At 37.8% G+C, this 21,589-nt stretch overlaps 1 long non-coding RNA gene across 2 annotated transcripts in view; it reads left to right on the forward strand.

Annotated features, from left to right (window-relative positions):
- The window catches only part of LOC141739262 (uncharacterized), a 120,665-nt gene extending 99,741 nt beyond the window's left edge, over window positions 1–20,924 (forward strand). For both annotated transcript variants that reach the window (XR_012585650.1, XR_012585651.1), the window contains one exon: window positions 17,389–20,924. This is a non-coding gene — a long non-coding RNA (uncharacterized LOC141739262). The remainder of the gene's footprint in view (window positions 1–17,388) is intronic.
- Window positions 20,925–21,589: the final 665 nt, after the last annotated feature.

A 21,589-nucleotide genomic window follows, 5' to 3' on the forward strand; every position in this document is an offset into this window, starting at 1 on the left:
AAGTTGGCATAGACTAGAAAATCTTTATTTTTGTGTGATTATTCAGTGAAGTAATAGTGGTAAGTTAATTGTCAACCATTGTAGGTAGACATCATGTGTTTTCTTACTACAGTGTACCTATCAGCTTGTCTTCTATGTTACTGTTACATAAATCACAGGAGATTTTTCATCATAATGAAAATAGACGCTAGCCCTCACATTTCTTCTTATGTTATTTAAAATTTCTTTTATGCAATCTATATTAAATTATAAGCATACTATTCCTCAACTAGAAAAATCTCGTGTCTTTCCAGTTGACTGTAACATGTTAATGAGCCTGTCATTCCTCCAAAATCTGCTTTTAAAATTAAATAGCAAGAGTCATACTGAGATGCTGAAGTGAATATATTATAATAATTGAGCTTTCAGTTTACTTAAAGCAAACAACATGAGTGATGGCCAACAACTAGATCACCAGAAACTTTCTCTTGCTGTCTTATGCATCTGATTAGGTTTTTTACAGCTTTGGCAGAACTTTCTCTGCTCTGAACTGACTGGCTTATTTACTTCTGTCATCACCTTACTCTGTGCTCAATCTTTTCACTGTAGCTTCATACCTGTGTTTTTCATGTTAGGTTTTGGTTTTTTTTTTCAATTTTTTTTCTCCTTCTTACATGCTTTCTCCCATTGCATTTTTTTAGTTCGTGACAAAGTTTATGAAAAAGGAATGTCATAAAGCCACAAGAAAATAAAAAATAGTAAAATAAACTGACTAAATGTGCATCCAACCACGTACCATGTGTCTGAGAAGCTTTTCCAAAAGGCACCATCAACAGGCTTTTTCAAAATATTTTGTAAGCTGAAATTGTGAACTCACTGATAGCTTGGTCTTTTTGACTGATGTTAACGACTCCTTTTCCCTCTTGCCTCCTTTCTAATCTCTTGCATTGAGATTTCATCTCATTAAGGGAAAATAATAATAAAGATGATAAAGATAAATTTGACTCTAAAGGTTTACTAGAGTGAAACTTTAACCAAAAAAATATTAGGCACCTGTGTGTGAAAGCATTATGTGTAATGATCAATATCTAATTATAACATAATTACGGTTTTCAAATGAATGTAGATAGTTTTAACCTAAAATACAACCAGAGACGTAGATATGGAGATGTTTTTAACATGTCCCAGTGTAGCCATTACTTTAGTATTTTCCTGTAAATGGAAGTAGGTTTGTGCCTCAGTTACACACGATAGACATATGGTTGTAATATTATAGTAGCAAATGTTAAATTGTAACCCGAGGTACTACTTTAATCTATTTTCTTCTGCATTCGCAAACTATTTCCTCCATGTCCGTGATCATTATGTGTTTAACCTAATTTGTTGCATTATCTACATTTTACATCCTACAATTTCAAAAGCAGTGAACTCTGGCCTGGTTGCAATATTGCCCATTTCTGTTAGAAACATATAACATAGGCTGCTCTCTGTGTTCCCTTAATTAGACTGTAAGTATTGTGTTATTGATAACCTGTGATTAGGGATGCCAAAGGATTTTTGGCAATATCTGTGCCTCCCCAATCCAGCATAATCATTAGGATTCATTAGGGAGCTCCAATTCCTTAGACTTTTGAATTCCATTTTCACAGAGTTTTTGATTCCTTCCTCTACGTTTAGCAAAATTACAAGAGAGGTTAGGTACTTTACGAACTGCATAGGTTGGACAGCAACTAGATATAGCTTCTCCTCTTCACTGCAACAAGAAGACATAGAAATAGAAGACAACATTCACTGAAAAGGAGGTCAATCATTACACGTGTAAATATGCAGAATGGAACTTTTCTTTTCCACATGAATGTTCCCATGCTTGCATACGTCGTCTCTTACTTCTCCTGAAGTATTTTTATGTGCTGTTAAGAGGTACAGGAAAAGTTCTATGCATTATCAGCTACCTACCTTTTGCATTTTATACCAAGGGCTAATGTGGAATTTTCCAGTTTCTATACCTTATGGATCTCATATAGTTGGGTGAAAACTGGGAGTATTTTTTTTTTTTTGGAGGGGGGGGAAGAGGAGGGGAAACTTGAGTAACAGCATATGAACATGAAGGCAATTGTTCTGTGGTTTTATAAACCCATAGATATTTGAATTCTGGAGTAAGAGCAAAAAGTTGAGTATGACTTTTCAGGAGGAACAGAATTGCATTGGTCTGATCACACAATCACACTTGGAATAATAACATGACATACATTAAAACAACATATATGTGAAAAAGTACAAGACACTACCATCCTAAACACTGGGTTCGTTACAGTGGAGTTGACCTATTTGCCCTGATACAATAGAGCTGTTTAAACCCAACTTGTGCAGTAATCCTTTCCAGTGTTCTTTTGCTCCACCACCTGATTTACTGATTGCAGAGGCAAGAAGCCCAGGAGAGAATCCATTTAAAATAGGCTGCAAAAATAAATAAAACAAATGGAGGAATGAAATCAAGCTTGTTTACTTCCAAATCCTCTCTGCTTCTCTACATCAGCGAGTAATAGACAAAAATGGTAATACTACTGCCATATTTTTAAGAATAAAAGTCCTGTGCTACAGGTAGATGACGCTAAAATCTCCATAGTGAAAAAGGGCTTAGATAAACAAACAAACAAAACCCAAAACAAAACCAAACAAACAAAAAACCACAACAAAAAACCACAACAATTTCAAAGCATTGGAAAGCAGTTGGCACTATTTACATAATACTTTGATAAAACCTTACTATTTGGGTCAGCCTATTGGTTTCCAAATGCAAATGTTCAGCTTTTCAGAAGTAGCTTTATAAGTGAAGAAGAAAAAACACAGTTGGCATGGATAACTTAGCAGTGTCCAGAGATGGTGCGATGCATTGCCAGATCCAAGAAAGCCCCTCTTCCTTCCTTGCTTATTTCAAGTATTGCTTGTTAATATGGCGAAGCATTCCTTGTATACTGTAAAACGATTGAATTCAGAAGGATATTTAGCTCTTTTCTCTTGGAAATATTAACTTCATATTTATTTGTGTATCTTTACTACAATTTATTTTTTTTTTTCTGAATTACTGCTACTGTTCTTTTTTCCATAAGACTCTGTGAAATAGGACTTGTATAAAACTGTTAACTCTGATGAAGCTGGAACAAAACCCCCCAAAAAAATGCTAGCTCCTCCTTGGCGATAGTGTCACAACAAACATAATTTTTCTTAGCATGCAATCAAATACTCAGTGTTGGAAGTATTTACTGCATATCTGCTACTATCTCAGGTTTAAGTAGAGGCACTAGAATACGGATCTGTACAGCAATCTGGAGATTACCCTCCTCCACTTTGTTTGGTATGTGATTCTTCTTTTCTTGAGGCAGAGATATCCCTGAGCAAGAGGAAGTACTCTCAAGAGAGAGTATTGTTCTGAAACCTGTTAGAGGGATGTGAACATCTACACGGAGAAAAGCAAATTACACTGGGGAGATGGACTCTGCTTACCTTCTGCGTTCTTACTCACCTCTAATGTGGCCTGCAAGACTTCTGCTGATTTCTGCTGTTTGATGGAGGTGTTAAAACAGCACAGCAGTGTCATTTGCCAAAGCAACAATATTTTTGCTTGTAGGTATTATGTTTGTCAACTGGCTTCTAGTGCTGGACAATCATGCATTTGAGAGCTTGAGGAATCTGAAAACATACAGGACTTTTAATAGAATTTGCTGTTAGAGTATTTGTAAAATTCCAGAGTGTTTACATTCATATAGAATCATAGAATCATAGAATGGTTCGGGTTGGAAGGGACCTTAAACATCATCTAGTTCTAACCCGCTGCCATGGGCAGGGACACCTCCCACTAGACCAGGCTGCTCAAAGCCCCATCCAGCCTGGCCTTGAACACTCCCAGGGATGCGACATCCATGCTATGAAAATAGCCTAATTTGGAAACTCATAGTACTTTCCTGAATTTTAATAGGTTTTGACAAAGCACATGGAAGTGACTGGAAATGTTTGGATTATCATAGTTTGTTTTTGTTTTTTTTTTTACTGTCAAACCTCTGATTGCATCAATAACTCAGTTCATTAACACAGACATAAAATTACTGCAGTACTGCCTAAAGGGTAGTTTGTGCAAGGAGAAAGCATAGTCACACTCAAGCAGCATTCAGTTTAAGCTAAAAGGCACAAGCAAAGGTGAGCTCATTCCATGAACAGTTAGTCTGTAAGTCCCTGTATGATGCCCCACAACAGAAAACATGGAGTAGAGGGCAGAGATACTTGAGCAGGTTTTGCACAGAGCCATTCTTTTCCTGTATTCCTCAGTGCTTTAAGCAGCACTTGAGACTTAAGTCAAATACTGTGGAAAATCATGTTAATTCAGGCCAACAAGTCCCCACAGAATCCAGAGCAAAGTTCAAAGACAGCCAAGTTAGGGCAAGAAAGGGCAGTCAACACACTCCCCAGGCTTTTCCATTGTCCACGGTAGGCTAACTCTCATGACATCTAATAAGGGACTGTCAAATTCCTTAAATACCATGGAAGTCAAATTAGAAGGTTAGGCTAGGGGATGAAGGGAATGAGAGCAGCCCTGCTGAGCAGGACTTGGGGGTACTGCTGGATGAAAAGCTGGACATGACCCAGCAATGCGTGCTCACAGCCCAGAAAGCCAACCGCATCCTGTGCTGCATCAAAAGAAGCGTGGCCAGCAGGTCCAGGGAGGTGATTCTCCCCCTCTACTCTGCTCTGGTGAGACCCCACCTGGAGTACTGTGTCCAGCTTTGGAGCCCTCAGCACAGGAAAGACTTGGACGTGTTGGAGCGGGTCCAGGGGAGGGCAATGAAGATGATCAGAGGGCTGGAGCCCCTGCTCATTGCAGGTGGGTTGGACTAGATGACCTTTAAAGGTCCCTTCCAACACAAACTATTCTGTGATTCTGTGATTCTAGTTGTTTGACAAGGCAGAGAAGAAAAGAAAAAATAGCAACTCATATTCTAGTAATGGTTTGATGGGTATTCCTGTTCATCAGAATGTCTTGATAAGTGTCCTGGTTTGAGGGAAGAGTTAAAATCTATGTCTAAATGTGAAGTTTTAGGTATAGATGACTTGTCCAAGACCTTTCACCATGTGCAGTCCATCACAAGTATAGATCTTATTTTACCCAAGACTTCAATTTCATTGTGACACTATTCTTACTCTCTGCATAACTTATTTGGCCAATTAAGCATGTTGATTTGGTGAGTTACTGCCTTAATAAAATTGATTAAAAAGCCTTAGTGAAATACACACCTGGAAATATTTAATTTATCTGACGCTGCTTATAAGTAATTAGGGCTAAATCAAGACAGTTAGCTAAAAATACCCAGTAATAAAGAGCAGACACTGGGATTTATTTTCCAGTATGCAGCAATGAAGCAGGCAAAGTGACCACCAAAACGATGTTGTTGATTTCGTGAAAGCGCCAGGAGAGCAGATGATGAAAAATTGCAGGTACATAAAGCTGTTGCTATGGTGTTCAATTCTTGCACCACTGTGTCTGGATTTAGTGCCTTAGACTGAATTACAAAATCATATATTCCAAACGCTGCTTATCATTTCAACAGAGCCTAGTAATAAATGACAGGAAATGCATTACCCATCCGAGATGTGTAAGAGTATATGAGCAAAGACTCAATTCAGCCTTTCCAAAATGTTCCCTATTTTTTAAAACTGCCATTTGTCTCTCCTAGCATATATATCCAGTTTGTAATTCCAAGGCACAAGGTAGTGTTTGAAGACAAAATTCAATAGCTGTGAGCAGTTAGGGATAGTGAGAACATAAAGAAGGAAGGATATATAATACATCTATAGATCTAATCAAAGAGCATGCCTTAAAGAAGAGGGGGGGAAAGAAAGCGATCAAAAATTGCACAGCCATATACGCAACGTGATACCACAGAAGACATTAGTAACTGAAGAAATTGTCAAATTAACTTCTGAAGATAAGAGTCAAAACAGCAGCCAGTTTTGAGACAGTGAAATGGAAGAGGCAGATCTTTCTGAAAGGGAACAAAGAATGATGGCAGCAATACCTTTCCTTGACCTTCTCTCGACCTTCCCTCCTTCTTTCCTATGCTATTTTTTTAATTTCCTCAGTATTGACAAAGATGTTTTACACCTGATCTTCCCTAACTTTCCCCTTTCCTGGAATCTTACATCTTCTGGTCTCTTGACCTCCTTCATTATTACTTTCACCCCTTCCATCTTTGACTTCACTTATGTTCATTTCCTTCTCTCTGGTTCTTTTCCCTCAGTCTTCCCTGGCCTTTTTCTCATGATACAGTCTTTAACCTTTCCTCATTTTGAAACAAAGAAAAATCCAGTGCAAGTTTCATTATCTTATGCTTTAACAACAGCTTCATCCTGCCGAGTGATCTTCACAAAAAGCATCATGCCCCATACGTATGACTTGAGAGTACTCTTGCACAGCTGGTATTTAATGCTGTCATCTAGGTTAGCTCACTTCTTCTCTCGATCTCCTCCTCAGTGTTTCACCAGTTTCTGTTGCATCAAGCCTACATGTCATACCTTTACGTCAGCTCTCCCGGACAAAGTTTCATGCAGTATTGACTCTGTGTCCCAAAAATCACTGCAACACAGAAACTTTCTGCATGGACATTAGATATGAAAACACTGAGGAGGTAAGTAAGAAAAGTCCTTTTTTCTTTCCATGCACACGCAGTTCTCCCATCAAAACTCAGACATATTTATAATAAATTTGGAGCTATGTAAAGTGTAGGTTCATGACCCCAATCCTGTTTTGGACAGTGTGGAAATATTACCTTTATCTTTGAGGAAAACAAGAATAATTTCATTTCTTGTGTCATGCACTTTTTATGGGCGCTCTCTCTTCTGCATAGAGGTTATGATCAAGACGGCAGACAAAAAGAAGTTTCACACTAGCCACTAGAAATACAGATTCTGCCTAATGTTTTTTAAAAATACCAAACCTTAAAAATTGAATCACAGATAACAAAAATCTACTGAGATTTGAAATGACACTATGTAATTTGAAGAGAAACTGATTTAGCAGTGTAGATTAAACATATTAGATTTAATCTGGCAAATTATGTTAGGGACTTCCAAAGCAAAATAATCTCATATGATATACAAACCCAATCAAGTTTAATACCATAGTAGTCTTAGCAAAAGCTTGTGTGAAGGTTTTGTAGAATTATGATTTTTGTGTTTAATTGTACACAAATAATGGTAAATTAATTATGCCCTGGTTATCTGTACAGATCAGAGGAATTCCCTGTTCTTTCTTCAAAAATCTAAAACTTGAGAGATACATCAGTGCCTTTGCCTCAGTGAATGAAATTTATCTGTTTCATTATAAAGTACTGAACTGCTGGTGTTGAAGAAGAACAGGGAAATAAAAATAAGAAAATAAAGAGGAAAGAGAATAAGGAATGTGAAAAAAGGTGCAACATTGTCAATTATGGTGAGTAGGAGATAAGTAAATATTTTCATATATCAGGGCATACTCAACATTTTACTAAGGAGAATTAGAAGGGCCATAGAATTTGGTCTAATTATACACAGAAGTATGGATTAAGTGATTACTGTTTTCATAGCAATTTTGACAATATAATAAAAAACACGTTAAGGCAATTGCATTAAGCAAAATAGCGATGGGATGCTTTCAAGAACACCTGGAGATTTGTTTAATTTGCACAGTATATTAAGAATCCAGTTTGCTAAGAGCAACACTAAGGCTTCCCAATTTTACATGGGATTTTTCACCTAGTGCAATAATATGCAATATCTCAGCAAAGAGAATTAATTTTTGCTACTTACAATTGTAATCTCAGCAGCCTGTAAGTGCTGGCAGTGCCTCAGTTTACACACTGAGAAGGTAGGAAGACTCCCTGGAGAGCAGCTTTTAAGTGCAAGACACTGACATTTGCGCTTTCTCCTGTAGGTTCAGGTTTCAGGTGAGGAACAGTTAGCACAGCGTTGTTCCATGTGATTGTAGCGATATGAAATGTTCAGCACTGATGCCACAGTATTGATCTGAGGAAGATCTTTACAGAGGTGAACGCAAAGCATCAGAGAAACTCTCATACCAAGTCCCATCAGGAAAGGGATTGCCAGTTCCAAAATAAGTTGTAATTGTGATCTGGGAGGCTGCAACTTCACAATGCTGCAGGTACCTGCCTAACAAATTAAATATTTACAAGTCAGCAAAAAGTGGTGCAGGAATTGACTTTGAGGCAAGTATTGATGTTATTTATTAAAATTAGATACTGCTGTTATGTGTGAAGTCAGAAATTACTTGAAAATGATACAGTGACTCTATTGGTCACTCATGAACTCATAAGCTCAACCCGAGGAGAGAGTCAACTTATATTATTTCCTTGATCTTTCTTCAAGGCAAGTGTAGATGCAACCGCAGTGCACCTTTGCCATATGAGTGGTGCCATACCGCTGAAGTGATATGAGGTTTAATGACTGAACAAGATATGATCTTATTCTTTTCATTATTTTATGACCTACTCTCTAGTGCTCTGACCTACAGTGACAAAATGTGAAATCAAACCATATCACAGAACAAATTTTAGTGGCAAATTTTACACTGGCAGGGTTGACATGTTTTGGTACAGAAGGATAGAAGCTACCTACACGACTATTTAGGTGTCAGTGACTAATGCCATCCATGTTATCACTACAGGTTATCCCTGAAAAATGCCTGTAGGTGCGGCTTTTCCTCAGTAGAAGCCAAGGAAATTCATTTGCCTTTTGCTCCTGTCAGAGCCCTGAGTAGCTTCCCCACCTCCTGCCTGTCCTGGGCAGGAGCCTGGGCTCAGGGTCATATTGCAGCTGTTTGGCCTTGAGACACCTCAGCGGGGGCCTCCCCCTGCACTCAGGAACTACTTCAGAGCCCTGGCCATCAGCCCCTCCCCTGCCACAGCCATGGGCATCGCTGCCTTGTGCCACTGCTCCAACCACATGGCCTGCTGTGTTAAGAAAATTTGTGGTCCTATGTTATGAAAATTTGAAGAGTTATAGAATACAGTGCCGTGCTGAGTTTGTCAACCCCAAAACTAAGTGGGAAGAGATTGCCTACTGAAGGCATATTAAACATAGATATAATCTGTAGCTCAGGAAATTCATTGATTTTTGAAAGCTGGGAGAGTATATTGAGAAAAAAAAATCATTACAATGTTTGACCTGTTATTGTACCTTTCTTTAGGCATACTGTTTTTAAACTGTAACGTATATAGTGGGATGGATCTTTCAGTTTGACCCAGTATTGGCATTTCAGTGGTTACAGTAGTACAGGTGGGAGTCCTAGTACACTGCTGCTGATTCTGTGGAAGTGCAGAGACCACCTACCCGCATGAAGATGAGCTCCTAAATTCAGCTCTTCGAATACCATGTGCATCTTTGCCGTACTCTGATGATATTCTAAGTGTGGCCATTCCCTGTGAATGGCCATCCACTGGCAGTGCAACAGAAATATAAAATGCTGAAAAATAAATACATAGGCTTCTTGTCTAAAATAATAAACAGTGAATAATGGCTGATATTTTTAAACGTGTATTGGCTCAGCATTCCTTCATTTCATATTTAAGGCATGGATTCAGTAAGGGAAGAATTTCAGATGGAAAAAAGTGAGCCCAGAAACTCCTCTCTCACAAGTCATTATGAAGATGAGAAAGTGAGGAAAGGAAAAAAAAATACTTGTTAGCAAATTTTTTATAACATCAATATGTATAGATCTTTCCTAGAATTAAATGATTTATCAGAAAACTCTGTGTAGAAAAATCAATCTCCTTCTAAGGCAAATTTGCATCCTTTATTCTAAGAGGACTTTTTGTAATACACTGACTGACTGATATTCTATTCCTTTATATTCAAGGAATAGAAAGGTTTTGCACTGTAAAGGGATTGTTTTTGAAACTTCTTTCTGCCTGAGAGCGTCACTGTTATATGATAAAATGCTTTTCTTCCTTATTCGTCTCATTTCACAAGTAGAAAAGGTGGGAAAGAAACCTCATGAAAGTAGATGGTTATCTAAGGCTTAGAACTTCATTAACAAAATGCAATGTTTCCAAAAGCAAGACTTTTCTTGACATCAGAAATGAGATATGACTCATATTTCTGATGCTATTTTACTCTTAATAACAATGCTAGAGGCTTCATTCATTAAGGTAGTTCTTCATTACGCTCCAATGCTGTTGGGGGTTTTTTTGGCCAAGTTGGCAATGTCTAAAAGAGCATGTAGATTTCTATTCTGCAATTTGGTGCTGTTCTTCCATATCTTTCTGACAGGGTTCTATTTGAATCATATGTTTCTCTCTCTCCTCCCTTAGCTTTAGTTTCTAAAGCTAAAAACCCATCCATTTCTACTCTGAAGCTCTTGAAAATTTTATACCTGTGCCAGCCAGGTATTGGTCTACCACCACAGAGTTTAAATGCTTCTCCCCAAACCATACTCTTTGTCATACATGAGAGCATAACCAGAATCTGAGGAAATTCTTTATTAACTCATGTTGAAATGACATATTTTAGAGCTCTTTAGCTAAGGAGCCTAAGTTTAGTATCACAAAAGCAGGCTGCTGAAGAAAGGGTTAAATGAAAGAGTTCCCTAATAAACAACAGCTTCCACTATGTGGAAGGCAAGGGAGAAATTAGTACCTAGAAAAGCTGGATGAAGCAAGAGGATTATCAAAATTTGCCATCTACTCCTTTTAAGACATCCACACTACAAAGTAATCTACCTTTAAAAAAAGAGAAAGAAAACTAAATTCTCTTAAAGTGAACAAACACATGCTGTTTCAAAGCACAGAAGCATAAGACTAAGACTTCTTTTTCAAAAAATGTGTGAAGCTGGGCTAAGAGTCAGGTTAAAACTGAAGGTAAATTTCTAGTGGTGACACGTGGCCCTACATCTTATTTTCAGGACCAGACCAATTTCAGTGTATTCTAATGTGCCTATGTCAAATTACAATGAATGAGATTTAGAATTCTCCCTCATTAAACACCCATAGAGGAGTGCCAGGAACTCATTAAGCAATGTACTTGGTTAGCGCTCTGGCTATGTCTGCACGTAGTACAGTTTATCTCAACTTGTTAGTTCCCGCTGTCAGTAGCAGTGCATCTCAAGCACTCTGTGGACAGATAAAGATGATATGTCAATGTGAGTGCTAAATTAAACGAAGGACAAAGATTTGACCAACGTGAAAAGCATCATCTTTGCAAATGCTGAGAAAATCTGTGTATTCTGGAGATAATTCCAAGTATTTTTCATTCAGTCTGCAGGACGCATACTTCTTTCCTCAGTCGTCTTGAAGCAAAGCCAAAGTATTTGTCTTGAGGTATTTGTCTTGACTTCTTCTTCAACATATAAACAGATTAATTATGTCATTTGTTTCTGGCAAATCAGGATTAGAGTGCATTCTGCTTTGATTCAGGAAAATATCTTCTTATCATGGACATATTAACTCAACGGGTGAACTTTAACTTTCCTAATGCTGTCTCCCATTGCTATTCTAGTGGTAAATTATAACAGGGTGACATAAAAACCTAAGTTCTCTGCTTGAGTGAGGGCTTAGACCAGATGATCTCAAGAGGTCCCTTCTGACCTCAACCGTTCTGTGATTCTGTGAAGTTTTAACAAATGGTTTATGGCTTTTATATCTGGTTCTGTGTACTAATTACCATTATAATTAATCCCATTAGATGTTATTAGCTGTGTGGATAGGAAATCACATTTGTTCTTGTGATTTCACAGGACAGACATCCAGCTTCTGCTAATGTGCATCTACATTTCTTATCTATTTGATTCTTTTTTTTTCTTATTTGGTTTATAATCTAAGATTTGAGATTGCAGCTGATCAATCAGCTTTTATCAGCTCAGTAGGAAACATTTGGGAGATTTTTTTTTTGAGAGGTAAGTCAGATGCTTCACTTTTCTTTCATGGCTACGATTGGTGGTGATTAACAGCATCTGTTCATTAGGAAACTGGAAGAATGATAAGGCATATGGAATCTTCCACAAATGTAAGACATCATATTTTTAAGACCTTTGTATGTGCTGGGCAAAACTTACTTGCAATCCATATTTGAACCAGCACCTTTTACTTGAATTGTGTTTTACAGAGAGCTATAACCATGACAAACCTCTCAAAATCTGGATTGGAGCAGGTTTAGTACTAAATAGACCTTCAGAGGTGTCTGGAATCTAAACAGAGTTTTGAATGGTGTGCAGAGGTATCATTGATCATTCTGCAGAGATTGCATTCAGTTCCACTGCAACAAAGTGATAGTCATACTCCAGCAGGCTTGCTGTATATACATGCATATATATGTGAATATCTCAGATAGTAAGGATCTACAAGGTCACCTCCTCTTACTTACTGTCTGTTCTCTTGCTCTAAGTAATGCAAAACTTTTTGTTATTTATCGTTAGCTTGAAATCCTATTTACCTGTGCTATTGTGCATCTTTGCTTGTTTGGTTTTTAATTTCCCCTGCAGGCATTTCCTTTTGCCTCTAGGTGTTTCCTGGATAAGTCTGTTTTACCAAACTGGTAGTATACCTGATCTCCAGGGTGGACTATCCAGTTACATCTTTTACATCGTCAAGCACTTGACATTTGTGCTTGGAAGTGTCAATCATTTTATACATTTTTATGGGTGGATTCAGCAGCTGAAATTCCTTAGCTTCCCCCCACTTTTTGCTTTCTTACACAAAAAAATGAATGTAGAAATAAGAACCATTTCCACTATCTCGTTTGATAGTTCACAAGGATCTTCTTGTTAAACAAACATGATATTTACAGCGTTCAGGGACACTCTTCAGGACAACCATAAGTTGTGAACACACTTTTCTTTCTTCTTAGTTCATATCAAAGTCATGTAGAAGTTGGGCACCAGGGAAGGTTCGCCCACAGATTTTCGTTAAAACTAGTGAATGACAATTTTTCAAGTTTTCTTTTTCTGAGGACACATTTTTCTCATTAAGAAGGCAAGATTATCTTTTTCTTCCAAACCAAATGAAAAAAAAACTTTAGAATAACAAAATCCCTCTCTTCATTCACTGTACTCAAGGGAGCCATCCCATAATTCTCAGTTTGGCCTACTATGGTGAGTTTTTTTACTAAAAATAAAGCTGAAACACAGGTTATCTGATGCAAGGTTCTTAAGAAAAAAGGCTTTTTGTGAGAAAACATTTGTCCTAAAAAGGATCCATAAGCAAAAATTATACAGATACTTAAGGGATCCTATGCTTGTCCACTCACATAATGCATCCTCACATTTCTTAACATAAGCACAGTTGTTCTACATATAAAGTTCATCTACCCCATTAAGCTGTTTCCAGTGATGCTGTATTCTGTCATAGCCTCCAGCAATCTGCAGCTCAAGGTCATGTTGAACCAGAGGCAGTATTTGAATTTTATAAACTTTGTCAGAATATTTCCTTAAGAGCTTTCCTAATAATTCTTATTTTGAAAAATAGTTCCCTGTTTTTGTATCTTTTTTATGTCCCTCTTTTTCTATTTAGTTCTTCAAAAACTAATGACTAAACAAACAAACAACCCCTCTGAGATGTACAGTTTTAAGAACATATAACTGTGCTGTTATTTTTTTGAAAATTTAACTACTGTATTCTTTTTACCTTTTTCCCCTGCTCTTTCCTCCATAAAATTATAAGTAGCAGAAAGACTGTTATGTTTGCCAAGTCCTAGCAAAAACTATTCATGTATTTTAAGCTTGATTAACAGTAATCAAAGAGCATATGAACAATGCTCACAGTGAAACTATGTTTCCCAAATTAAGATCATAGGATCGCACCTTCAGGGAAAATGGCCCAATAGTGAGTAACTTGAAACTTAGAATCAGAGAATCAGAGAATCATAGAATCAAGGGTTGGAGGGGACCTCTGGAGATCGTCTAGTCCAACCCCCTGCCAGAGCAGGGTCACCTAGAGCAGGTTGCACAGGAATGCGTCCAGGCGGGTTTGGAATGTCTCCAGGGTTGGAGACTCTACCACCTCTCTGGGCAGCCTGTTCCAGTGCTCTGCCACCCTCAAAGGAAAGAAGTTCCTCCTCATGTTTAGGTGGAACTTCCTATGCTCAAGTTTGTGCCCATTACCTCTTGCCCTGTCCCCAGGCACCACTGAAAAGAGTCTGGCCCCATGCTCCTGACACCCACCCTTTAAGTATTTATAAGTGTTGATAAGGTCCCCCCTCAGCCGTCTTTTTGTCCAGACTGAAGAGACCCAAATCCCTCAGCCTTTCTTCATAAGAGAGGTGCTCCTGTCCCCTAATCATCTTGGTAGCCCTTTGCTGCACCCTCTCCAGCAGTTCCCTGTCCTTCTTGAACCGGGGAGCCCAGAACTGGACACAGTTCTCCAGGTGCGGCCTCACCAAGGCAGAGTAGAGGGGGAGGATGACCTCCCTCCACCTGCTGGCCTTGTTCTATAGTTTCCAAGTGCCTAGTTGAATTTTCTAGAATGACATTTGTCCTGGAAAACAAAAGCCAAATCAATGTATTGTAATATGCAAATGTGCATTCATTATGGACTTAGCTAATCCATCATCCTCTGCTTCCATTTCTATCCTTTTTCTAGGTCTCAAAAGCTTTTACATGCTTGGGTTTTGTTTTTACCTGAAGTTATAGTTCAGATGCCAGATTTCACTGCAGGTGAAACTGGTAATCTGTTTACTTTTCAACAAGAGATTATCAAACATAGGTGTCTTTATGTATTAAGTGCACCTAACAGAGGTAACCAAGAGATGCAACAGTTTGTGTGACATTTCACACAGGCAGGTGTACAGAACTGGTCAGGAACTGCACAGAACAGCATATAAGTCCTCAGTAAAGTGCCACAGGGCACGGGCCCCAGCAGGGATTGAAATCACTTTCCCAGTAACATCAAAGGCCTCAAACAACAGGAGCTCCTGAGGGAGGATGCAGCTCTGCAGTTCTTGGGCTGCAGGCGTGCCTGGCACTTCTCATTGAGGCTAAGGCAGCAGGAGATGATCTCCTAGCCTGAAGCAGTTGTATAGGTTGAGGATACGTGTCACCAGCTGAATGAGATATGAAAAGAGGTCATCAGACTGTGCAGCATCAGAGATGATAAGAGCTGCACCGGATTTTCTCCGAGACCAAAGTCCCAACTGGAGGAGCAGGAAGAGTCTGTGCATATCAGGTCGTGAAATGGAGATTCCTGTGGTGGAAAATGCTGGAAGCTTGTGCTTTCTGCCACCAGGAAGAAGGCTCCTGCTCCATCTGAAGATTTACGGGTGCAGAAGAGGTTCATTGCTCTTCCAGGAGATGAGCTCCTGGGAGCTCTATCCATTGAATCATCTGAGCTAGCTGAGCCTGAGACATGCACAAGCATCAGCAGGAAGCGGTGAGTGATAGCAGAGGAAGAATATCTGCTGCAGAGAGCATAGGCTGCTATCTGTCATCTAACTGTCATCTGGAGACCTTTGCTGCTTGCCTGGGGGTCTAATCTTGGATGCTGTTGAAAGCGTGCCATGGCAATGGTATGCAGATGTCTGTTACAGACCGATCAGGAAGAAGTGGATGGGGCCTTCTTCAGACAACTAGAAGAAGCACGATGTTCACAGGCCCTGGCCCTGCTGGAGGGGCAACACTGCAGAGCACCAGCTGCCCAGGAGGCTGCTGGAGTGCATTAGTGACAAGGGGACAGAATTGCTGCTGAGGGAGATGTAGTGCTGTGCCTAATACAAAAAGCAATCTTGAAAGGGTATAGCTAATTTCTACGTTTGAGCCAAGGTTTGAAGAGATTGTATCGCTGCCAGTAATCTATGTATTTTTTTTAATTTACTAAAATCAGCCTAGGAAATCTGGCTAAAGTATCTGTGTAGGGACTTTTCTTACTTAGGCTAATTTACCAGGGACAAGGATTTGTTAACAATATCCATTTTCTTTTCCATTCAATTGTTCTCACAGTAGTTGTAGTATATGAATACTTTCAGTACCACAGATTTCATACATTCATGCCTAAACTATCACCCATCCTTTGACGTACTCTGATTTTATCTTAAGGCAAATAACCTTTAAAAATCTTGGATCAGATGTAACTGTTAACTTTTAAATTTTCTCTTGAATGTTTCTGCTTATTTCTTGCACATTTCTAATTGGAAATATGACACAAATGAGATGGGTTTATGGTATGTCCTGCATGGTTTTATATTCCAGCAAGAAAGTCCAGTTGGGAAGCAAACTAGACAGACTGAAAGGGTTCAAAAATGGCTGTTGTATATACATTAACATACAATTTTTGATTGTCACAATTGTTACACTTTTCTGATTATGACATTTTCTTCTTCAAAATGAGTGAAAAATGCATGCCAAAAAGGGAGACAAATGCAGAGCGCTTCTCTTGCTAAAGTTAAATAGCACTTTCCATAATAGAGAAAAGGAAAAAATTAAGATTAAATTGAAACAATTTTATGTTTTTATGTGTTGGCACTAATTGTGTTGAACTGAATGATTTAGTGAGGTTAGGTTACAAGATCACCATGACAGCTAACTTTTTCATATCAATCTGAAGCTGTTTATGTGTATATCTATTGTTTTTAACATGCCAGACGATGATAGTTAAAATACCGCAGTATGAAAATATAAAAGAATATATTTGAGGAAGACAGTGTCATTTCGTAGATTACAATGATCATTAGCTGAATCCATGTCTGTCCTAGAAAGCACACTGTGGTTTGATGCTTAGTCAGCTGTGTCCAATTTTCCAACTATTTGCACTCCTAAATATCATTTTATATTGTAAAATGAAAGATAAATGTGTCAAAAGAGGAAATTCGAATTTGAAAATAATAATTTAAGGCACAGCAGTGTCAGGTTTACAGTTTTCAGTCCATAATCATTATCTTCTGATTACCAAACTCATATTACCATGTATGTCAAATTTTGTTCAAACACTTTCTTTTGCTAGCACAGGAAAAAAAAAAAAAAGACAGTTGATGATAAAGATATGGCAATAAAACAACCACTGAGAAACTCCATAATGAGCTGTTATGCTATTTTATTTTTCCTTGCATTAACACCATTGAAGTTAGCCTTCATAGCTAATTGTGTACTAAGGCATATGTCAGATTAAGGTCAATGGAAATATTGTGCATGAATCTAACAATAACTTTTGTTCCCTCACAAATAAGTGGGATCTCCTTCTTTGAAAGTAGTAACACAGCTGCATGTACTCTGGAGGAAAGACCGTTTTATTTTGGTTACTGTAATAGAAATTGTTCTTTTCCAAATGCTAGATTTAAAGATTGTAAATATTAAAATGAACCAAAATACCAAAACCCTACATTCTTTATACAAATGTTAGGGATCCTGAACTTAAGTTTTTTCTGTCTTCTGTTTCTCTCTTCTAGGCAATACTGGAGACTTTTTTGCTTTCTTAACCTTGACGCAGACTGAGTACTCCTTCAACTATTGCTTGAAATAGAAGGCACTTAACTTTTATAACAAATGTGGCAGGATATATGGGATAACAGCTCCTCATATGATGGAACATGATCCAGTTTGACCTACCACAGCTGTCATGTTAGTGCAAATTGAAAGAAATACCACACTGGGGTTAAAAGCAGCTACAAGCAGATAATTGCCCATGAAATGTGTGCACTTCCTATCTCCAGTGGATTGATGAGGAAAAAGAATCCCTTGAATCTGCCAGAACACTTCTATTATTAGATTGATGGGATAAAAAAGGCTGTATGGAGAAGAGGCCTATTCCAATATTTAGCTCCAGTTGAAAGCAATTGTTTTCAAATGAATGAACTGGTTATGTTAGGGGCCTCTACCAATTTTATTCTCTGTAGTCAAGAATTAACTTTCATGGCCATCACTTCACTTTCAAAACAGATCATCCTTGATATCAAGGTCCTTGGCAGTAATAGAGAAATTGTACTTTTAAGGAGATTGTTCTTGAAGAATTTCTGTGTTGTAATAGTTGTAATAAATATACCTAACAGCTTGCAGCAGTTTTCTTTTCCCTACAGTAATTTACTTCAATATTTTTTGTCCTAGTTAAGTACTTCTATGCCAAGTTAGTAAAAACCCCATCAAGAAAAAGTAGTGTTTTAATTTATGGGAAAAATAACTAGCATTTAACAGCAATATCCATCTGCATTTTTTGTTTAAGGCTGTTGCATTAAAATATTGCAGGGCAGTGATAAAAAATCAAGTATGCTATCTGTACCTGTGTGGAGAATCATCGTGAAGATGAGGGCTTTTTTTTTTTTTTTTTTAATGCCTGATCACATTGCCCTTGATGATGCCTTGGTACCGTATTTTCTCCATTCTACTTCTTTTTGTTTGCTTGCTTCATAAATTGATTAGTATATTAATTAGCACGGTCAGGTTTTTTTGCATTGCAGAGCATTGATGGAGGATCTAGTTCTGCTTCTGTTTTGCTAGTTATCGTGGTAAAGTGAAATTAAATCTGATCTCCAGCTATGACCAGAACCTACTCAATTTGTAATACCTATTGTCTAAGGTAAAAAATAGATTCTGGCATAATGCTTCAAATTATGCTAGCAGATAACACATTTCTGTTTCTTTGAATGCTGTAAAATTTAGAATGGATGAAGGTATAGTACAGGAGGAAAAACAGCTGGAAACGGTGTTAAAAGTTCAGTTACCTCAAAGCAGGATTAGCTATATGCTGTGTATCTATAGTATGTTTAAAAGCTTCTGATAATATATATTCCAGATCTCTGTTGCAGTATATGATACTGCTTACTTATCATTAAAAGCAATTTTACAAATAAACATTTTGATAAAGAAGTGTGAAGGATTTATACTGTTACTGGAGATAGGACAAGAGCAATTAATTTTCTCCCTTTGAAGCAGGAAATATTTATGAATTATAATCTCTGTGCCTTCTCTAGAAATTACTCCAATTCTTTCAATCTTTCCTCATAAGCAAAAGTCCCTAGATCTATGATCACTTACTGCTATGTCCTTCAATTTCTCTGTAGACAATTTCTGACAAAGTCTCCGCAGAAAGGCCTTATTCTTTTGTCTGGTATTTCAGATCTCTCTGCTTTCTCTTTTTCATTCATCTTAAAGCTTTTAATATGTAGATAATTAGACAACTTTCAGTTTTCTCCACAAGTTCTCTTTTTTGCTCTATGTGGTAAACAGAGCATTTCAGACCCTGGGAGAGAGTACCACATTTACTTAAAGAATGTGTGCAAGGCTGCAGATTTAAAAAAAATGTTAGGCATAGCAAATAGCCAAGACTAGTTATTAGAAGAAATACAGGTTTCCCAGGTGACAACTTCATAAAAGTAAAGAAACCAAAGAAGACTAGTGGCAAGTTTTTGCTGGTAAAGAAGTTGTCTTTTTTTCACTCTGTGTAAAGTTGCTTCCTCAGAAGATATGCCTTGACATGTATTTAAAAAAAGGATTTGCCAGCATCTGAGGAGTGGTTAGAGAGTTAGTAATTAAAAGGTCTCTCTTTCATCCAAAAATGTGTCTGGAACTTCCTGTCCTCCTTGTAGCAATTCCTTCAGCATTTGATAAGGTAGACCCTGTCCCTGTCCTAGCCCTCAGGACTGGGTGCAGCTAGCTATAAAAAAAAGGTCTCCCCCGTACCTTCATTAAGATAAAAGGTCAAAAGGACACATGATGTTGTTGGAGACAAGACTCATGACTGGAGCTAAAGCTGCTCTTACTTCTCAGAGAGCACGGGTCCACAGTGGTGGAAGAAGGAACATTTAGAGAAAACTTAGGAGAGAAAAATAAAAAGCTAGGCAAGAGAAGGCCATTTAGAAACAAAACCCTCCCTCCTGAATTTAGACTGACTGGAAGATATCATAAGTTAATGGAGTGTCCACTTGCGTAGCCATATTTCACTGAAACCTGTTGTAGCCCACTAAAACCCTGTTGATTGCAGCCATCTCTCCCTGCCCTTCCCTTCTTTGTACCTACTCTGACATCATTGCAAGGATAAAGACTTATGTTGTAGGCCTGGCAAAATTCAGTTTTGTCTACACTTTCAAAAAGTGCTATGACAGCTCTGTTTTTTCAGCGGTGTTTCTAATTAAGCATGGCACACAACTGATCACAGTTGGTTTTCTCTTACGTTGACCTCTTGTTAAAGCTACATCATTTAAAACCCTCTTTGATCCCCTAGATATTGAGATACGTGCAGCATTTGTCTTGACTCCCTCAACTTTCTGGTGCAACCCACGCAGATTATGATCAGATATATTGATTTCAGACAATGTGTGTCAGATATAGAAATGTCATACTACAGCGTCATTGACCTCTTAATACCTTAATTAGCAAGGTAGTTCCAAGCTCTGTACTTGTTATGAAAAAAAAAAAAATTAAATTAACCTGTAAGTGGGGTACTAATATATGTTTTAATGACAATTGCAACAGTTCGCTGTTTTATCCCCAAAGAAGTAATCTGTTCCATTGCAACTCCATTGCAGAGTCTTTAGTTTCCCAGATTTTAATCACCTTTACTGAGTTTTAGTGGTGACTATGAGGTGAATAATTTATCATACTCTAAACAGAGGAAAAGCAGCAGAGTAAATGATCCTTCACAATTAGATTTAGAAGGTGACTTTAAAATCTTAGGGGATTGCCCAATATATTAAGAGTAGTCAATTTAAAAATTTGATTAGAGAGGTAGAGCCTGGTTTCATGTGTTATATGTGTACTTTAGGTTAACCCTGAAGGAGGTTTCATTAACATTTGCTCATTTCTATGCATTTGTGTTTTTAAGATTTTCTTCTTTATAAGGGGTCTGCTGCTTCCCTTTTTAGATAGAGGTAAGACTAAATACACTCAGATAAAAGAAACACAAAGCCATTAGTGAAAGGGCACATTTTTGGAGCAGTCAATTACGAGTCTGGTCTATTTAAATTCTAGCCAATTTATTTTCCTTACATATTTAATTCATTAGGACAAGGTAGAGAAGTCAAGAACTCTATCAAGATCTTCTGAGATCTTCTTCCTCACCTTTTTTGCTTCTCTTTTCTGTGTAAATACTGCTCCTGAAAAACCAATTTTTTTTTCCTTCTTTTGTATTGCCGGTTTAAAATAAATCCACAGCATTAAATGACCTTAAATCTTGCATTGTGGTATACAAGCGTATTTGTATTATATTTGAAAGAAAAGCATTTAAGACTATTCTACCTGGGTCTTGGCTGTTTGGTATTATTTTTAAAGGTATCATGTCTCTCTTCAACATACAAAAAAAGTCCAATGGTAAATCTTGCCTCACTGCAGGTTGTTTTTTTTTTTCTTACAATGTGTTTGAAAGCATGATGGTAATCCAGTGCTGGTTTTCTATGGTAAATATTGAGTTAAAAAGAAAATTTTTATATAGCAAAGCAGTGCCCTTGCAGACAGAATAATAAAATCGTTTAGTTTGGAAAAGACCTTTAAGATCATTGAGTCCAACCATAAACCTAACACTGCCAAGTTCCACTAAACCATGCCCCTAAGTGCCACATCTACACATCTTTTAAATATCTCCAGGGATGGTGACTCAACCACTTGCCTGGGCAGTGGAGATTCTCCCTAGTCCTCCTTTTGTTGGTAATGTATTTATAG

The sequence above is a fragment of the Larus michahellis genome, chromosome 2 (genome assembly GCF_964199755.1).
Source record: "Larus michahellis chromosome 2, bLarMic1.1, whole genome shotgun sequence".
Lineage (NCBI taxonomy): Eukaryota > Metazoa > Chordata > Aves > Charadriiformes > Laridae > Larus > Larus michahellis.